Consider the following 6,041-nt stretch of genomic DNA (forward strand, 5'->3'; position numbering starts at 1 on the left):
GCGGGCCTCGCTCGGCGGCCGTTACCACGGCGTTACCACGGCGACGGGGAGCGCGGCAACGCGGCAACGCGGATCCGCGGCCTGAGCGCGGCGGTCTCGGGGCTGCTGAGGGGAACCGAGGCGTCGCTCCCGACGAGGGACGGGCGGAGCTCCGCCGCTGCCAGCCCGGCTCTGCGAGGTCGTCGAGGAAAGCGAGGGCGGCCTGTGTGCGCGGCGGGTGTGTGGGGAGAACCGAGCCGTGAGATGGAGGAGCCCCGGCTGGAAGATGCGCGTTGTCAGACGCACAGAGCGGGGCTTTGCGGCCTGCACTGCTCACCCCGCACCGCACGGCTGGTTTCCTCCCGGCCACCCTTATTGCATATAAACGGCAAAGAATTTCCAGCTCTGTGCTGTGAATCGTTAACCGGGAAACCCTCCAGGTACACAGGAACTGCTGCAGTGCTGCAGTCAGATGTTACTTCGTCCTGTGAAGGATGCACATCTCCCTCACCAGCCAGCCCCACAGCACCTCGTGGGAACCCTTTGCGGTGCAGCTCCGTGATGCTTCTCTTCAGGTTATTGGGAACAACCTCCCCCAGGGCTCGGTCTGCTGCTATCTGCTCCTGATCAAAGGATGCCAGAGGTGGTTTCCAGGCAGAAGACTGGCTTACGCAGCCTGTGCGTTCCATAGCAAATAATTTGTGTCATGATAAACAGCAAGAAATGGCTGACAGGCATAAAATAATGATTTTCTTTTTTTCTTTTTGGCTGTAGGTAAGCCATCACAAGCACCATAGAGGCCTTCTCCTGGGTGCCCTGCAGACACTGCTGCCCACCGGCCGCCATCTGAAAGCTCACCGATACCTGCTGGAAGCAGCAAGCTCACCCTGCATGGTGACCCTGCAGATTAACTGAGCTGATGAGGTTCACTGATGGCAGCGGGGCTCAGCTGAAAAGTTGAAGTTACATGATTAAAAGGTTTGAGTCTCTAACGCACACACTGGATCGATGAATTATCTTAATAGCTATCTTGTGAAAATGTGATGATAAGCTTGGCCTCACGCGGTGATAGCAGACTTTTTCCTACCTAACTTTTCGTTATGAGTCTCATACTTCTGCTATGTATGTGGAAGACACACATTTCAAATTCTTGATTAACTTGGATCAGTCTTAAGATTCAGCATTCGTTTCCCTGTATCTTTTCAAAGTGCCAGGCAACCTATTTCAGGAGTATGATCTAGTGTGATTCAGGAAGTATGATCTGGTGTCCAAAGGTTATCCCAGCCTACTTAATTGCAAGATTGTATGCAATTAAAGTGGATGTCCCTTGTAAACAACTTGCTCATTGTTTTATAATCTCTGAAGAGTTTGCTTTTCAGCACAAATTTTTTTAAAGCAGGCTGTCAATTTATGACGTTACTACTGTAACAAGCAGCTCTTGTTTCCAGATTAAGTATTAAGGCCCAATCCAAATCCCCTTAAACTCAAGAAGAATGTTTTCATTTAGGTAGTGGATTGGGCTGCAGAAACAGGACGGCCCTTTGACTCAGCAGGTGACCTGTATGTGAGGGTGAAGGCACACGCTGGGAGAAAGCTGCCCTGCTTTTTCCTCTGATATATTTTTGCTATAGATGAAGAATGGATGTAGTTGCTAAACCGGTCAGAAACACTTAAAAACAAATTATGATTTAAGAGAGTGGCAGATACTCCTGCAGAACAAGTATTACTAAGACACCTGAAACTGAATATATAAAAAAAAAGTGGAAATGTTTGGGTCAAGAAAATGAACACTGTGGGAAAAAAGCATGAAGGAAGTGTAGGGGTAAAGAAAATGCCATCCTTTTACAGGCTACAGCTGAACTTAAAACCTTGACTTTATTACTACCTTTCTACCCCTTTCCTTTTTACAGTGCTGTCCTTTGGATTTACATTCATGTATCACTCTCTTCCAAAGATGAGAAATATGCTGTGACTTCTTCCTTCATGGTAATACCTCGTGTAACTGTGCTACTTTAGGGCATTTGTGTGTCCTTAAGCAAAACCTGAATTTGACGTTTGGGGAAACTTTGTAGTTTGAGAAGTTTGGTCAGAACTCTAACATCAGCATCCTCAAAACTGTCCTGGAGATAAAAAGCCTGCACTTAAAACGGGAGGATCCTCAGTAGATGGCTAAATAGGTTTGCTTTTTCCAAGCGAAAATAAATGACTCCCCAGTTCAACGGCAGCAAATTCATCTTTAATTTGCAGAACACTTGTTTCTTTCCTGTACTCCATATAAAAGATTCTTTAAGGCTTCGGGAAAATGAGAACAGGTTGCTTTTCTATGTGCAATAATTTTCCTCTTGGAGCATTCTCCTGGCTCCCTCCACCATTCAGAGTGGGTGTACATGTGAACTGACAAATACTGCACAGCCTGTCTTCCAGCAGAACTCTGAGATTAATTAGTGGGAGGTAATACCTTTGACAAATTACCATATTCAAGCACAACACCTATTACATGTAACAAAGCTAACCCCTGTGCTTGCTTTCTGCCTTACTGGAAGAATGCCTAGGATTTCAGTTTCTTCTACCATGTTTCATTTATCAGTATGAGAGATAAAAACACAGAATATCAGTCCCTTGTCATCCCAAGGACATCAGATTAATAAAAATAAATACGTATTGTTTGTAGGAATATAAACCTGCTGTGCACTGGGATTGTATGGGTTAGGGATACTTCCTGGGGATGGAGTCAGGAGCTCACCCATCGGTGGCACTAATTAGCAGTAGCACCTTCCTATTAGAAAGGCCAACAGTGAATGGAATCCTCCCTCAGCACTGCAAAAAGCACCTTCAGATGAAGGAAAGAGCACTGTGCAGGAGACTGCATGGAGATCCTATGCTTCACTGTCTCCCTGTAGCTATTTATGGAGGAGGACACGGCAGAATGTCTCTACCAGACAGATAATGCTCCCAGTTAAACCAGGGCAAAAAGAATCACAGCTTGGGGATTCCAGCACACTGGGAAGTTTGTCTGTATCATACACAGCTCGACTCCTGCTCAGTTTACTTTCCTCTGCTAGGACTCAGCACGCTTTCCAAAGGTTACTAATATTTCACTTCCTTCCTTCTTTTCCCCAGGAAAAGCACACTTAGCAGAAGGGAGAAACTTTCCCTCCACCAGATCCTTAAAAACTGCCAGGTTTACCATACCCTGAGTATAAACACCATAAAGCTTGGTTTGCTGCAGGCAGCGCAGCCACTGAGCAAACAGGGAGAAACCACGTTGGTCTGGGTTATGCAGTGCACTCTCTTCCCTCCAGCTGGTTGATAACCCACAGCCCACAGGGACCCAGCAGCCAGTGTGCGTGCTGGCTTTGCTGTGGAGCTCTCACATCCCCCCAGCCACAGCACAGGAGTGGGTGGCTCTGCTGGAAGAGCTTCACCTCTCTCTTGCCTTCTGCTTGGCTCTTGCATGTACTGCCAGCAGCAGCAAGAGAAGAAGGCTGAACAAATTGACTCTCAGGTCCCTGCACACACCACAGAGGTGTTCTGTTTTGTGGTTTAGAAAAGTTGTCTTACTCTGAATTCGCTAAGTAAACAAAGATGTGGTCAAAAACTGTCCCATGAATGAATGAAGCCAGGCTAACGTAACCTGAGGATGAAAGGAGGGAATGGGCAGAACCCTATTGAGCTGCTGCTCTAACAGTTTCAAAATGCCTTTTTCTCCCTGGTACAAAATAGATCCCCATGACAGTGCATCATGTATTCAACCTTCAGAAGAGGGAGCACAGCATTATTCTTAGCAAAAGAGCAGTCGCTTCAGCGTAATTACGAGCGACACAGGAGCAGTTTCTGTGGCATAATGCAGTTATCAGTAATTACTTATATTCAGTTCTGTAATCATAAGGAATGTGCAGCACAACAGTTGTGTGCACTGGGGAACCACACGCCATGTGGGATATTTTTCATGTAAATAAGGAAAACCAATTAATTCCAGACCACAATACTGTATTCCATTCATTCGGCTTTTGAAGGTAACGTGTGTGGAGTTGAGCTGTTGTGATGATGGGGTGCAGTGCCTATTCAGCTATTTCTCCTGCACGCAGCTCCCAGTTTACCAGGCTTGCAGAGCTCCTTCCTCACCTGGCAGCCCTGTCCTTCCCTCTGCTCCTGTCTCCAGACATGCCAAAACAAACCTGAACTGCCTCCCGCCCTTGGGTCCCCGCCAGCTTGTGCATGTTGCACTTTAATGCTCTTAAATCTGTAGCTAAAGAAATATGTTAATGTGAAAATTAGTCAGAGCAATTGAAACATCTCAATCCTGCTTATCCAGGCCCTGCTTACAGCAAGAACTTTATGACCATAAAACTCCAACCTGAGCAGAAAGCAAAGCCAGGGTGGCACCCGTGAGCACCCCCAGCATGGCACACAGCAGCTGAGCAGTGGGGCAGCACTCCCCAGCAGGGATGAGATGCGCAGGGAAGTACAACACGTCCCCTCACTGCAGGGCTCACAGGGTTGTCAGCACGCCCTGGGATGCCCCGAGCAAGGCAGCACCTTTAGACATGTACAAAGGATTTGGCACATGCCACGGATTACAGAAACAAACTTCCTAACAGCACGGCTCTGAACAGATGGGGACGGGTTGAAGCATGATGCTGCTGTTCCCACTGTGCCCGACCAACGCCACTGACACGGTCCCCATGCAGACCCCAACCCTGTGCCTCTCTGCTCTGCTCCCCTTGCTCCTGGGACCGGCTGAGGGCATTGCTGGGAATCAGGGTCACGAGCCCCTGGGGCTGCCAGGAGCACATCGAGGGGGTTAGACTGCAGAGGGCAGCCTCAGGTGATGTCCCTACGGCCTCCTTCCTGTCCTGCTGGGAGACAGCCTCTGTAGGACCCCATCAATGCCCAACAGCCAGCACAACCCCCGGCAGCGCTGACTTACCGCTGGCGTCCGCCGGCATCCTGTCAGCCTTGGAGGTGGCAGAGGGCCATGGGCAGCAGCTCGCAGTGTGGCAGCCCATGGCAGGGTGGGGGGCTCAGTGCCGGGGGGGAGCTTGGCCGCCTCTGCTCCCCAGGCAGGGCAGCAGCATCCCCACGCTCTCCAGCATCACTGCATCACCATGGCAACGCAGGATGACTCACCAGGTACCAGTGACATCAGAGGAGGAGACTGGGGTTGGATGATCCTAGTTTGGTTTTGCTCATTAAAGCTGGAACGCTTTGTCCAAGGAAAGTGCTCCAATTCAGGCCAGCCAGAGAAGCAGCAGATCAGCCGTATTGGCTGTGCTGCTGGTCCCAGCGTGCACCTGCCTGCAAGAGTGGTGGCTGGAGCCTCTTATGTTATAGCCTTCATCTATTTTCTTGTAGTGACTTAAACAAGCACCAGACGAAATGACTTTAAAGCAGGATACCCTGCTGCTGGCACCTGCATCACCAGTAGCACTGCTCGCTGCAGTGGCCCGGCCGTGGACCAGGCTGCGGTGGGGGCAGCAGGACAGGACCAGCCACGGCTCTGATGCTTCATGGAACAGAGCTATTTCTGAAAAGCAATAAATCAAAGCACTTCCTTGCTTTGTGCTTGTGTGCAGTGCTCAGTGCTGAGACGGCCCCACTGAGCGCTTACCGACTGTGAGTGAGCCTCTGCAGCCCCACAGCACCTGACCCACTAAGAGGAGCCCTGAAGAGGCCTTGGTTGGAAGCTGCTGAGAAACAGAGTTACCTCAGCACAGATGTGGGCTTGTTTAAGCATCACCACCATCATCACCACCATCTCCACATCTGGACATTTCGGTAGTACCTGTGCTCTGCAGGGATTCGTTATGCAATACAGCACTGACACTTTGTTATCTCTCTCTCGCTGCCTTCGTTAAGATCTACCCTGATAGGACACAAAGAAATATTTCTAGTGAGATGAGAAGTCCTGCGTGAGCGACCCTGGCGATGGCACAGCTCTGTGAGCTTTCAGCAAGGAACCAACACCCCGAGGGCAGCAGTGAGCCCCTGCCCCAGTGCTGCTTGGGGGGCTCACAGCCCGTCCCGCTGGCACCAACGCAGGGCAGGGAATCAGACACCCT

General features: G+C 49.9%; 1 long non-coding RNA gene across 1 annotated transcript; it reads left to right on the forward strand.

Annotated features, from left to right (window-relative positions):
* Positions 1-149: 149 nt before the first annotated feature.
* LOC122184285 lies at positions 150-2,198 on the forward strand. The gene is made up of 2 exons (XR_006180527.1): positions 150-657; positions 754-2,198. It is a non-coding gene; the product is annotated as an uncharacterized LOC122184285 (long non-coding RNA).
* Positions 2,199-6,041: the final 3,843 nt, after the last annotated feature.

Source organism: Lagopus leucura, unplaced genomic scaffold, assembly GCF_019238085.1.
Source record: "Lagopus leucura isolate 7727_CA_CO unplaced genomic scaffold, USGS_WTPT01 Super-Scaffold_100022, whole genome shotgun sequence".
In the NCBI taxonomy this organism is placed as follows: domain Eukaryota; kingdom Metazoa; phylum Chordata; class Aves; order Galliformes; family Phasianidae; genus Lagopus; species Lagopus leucura.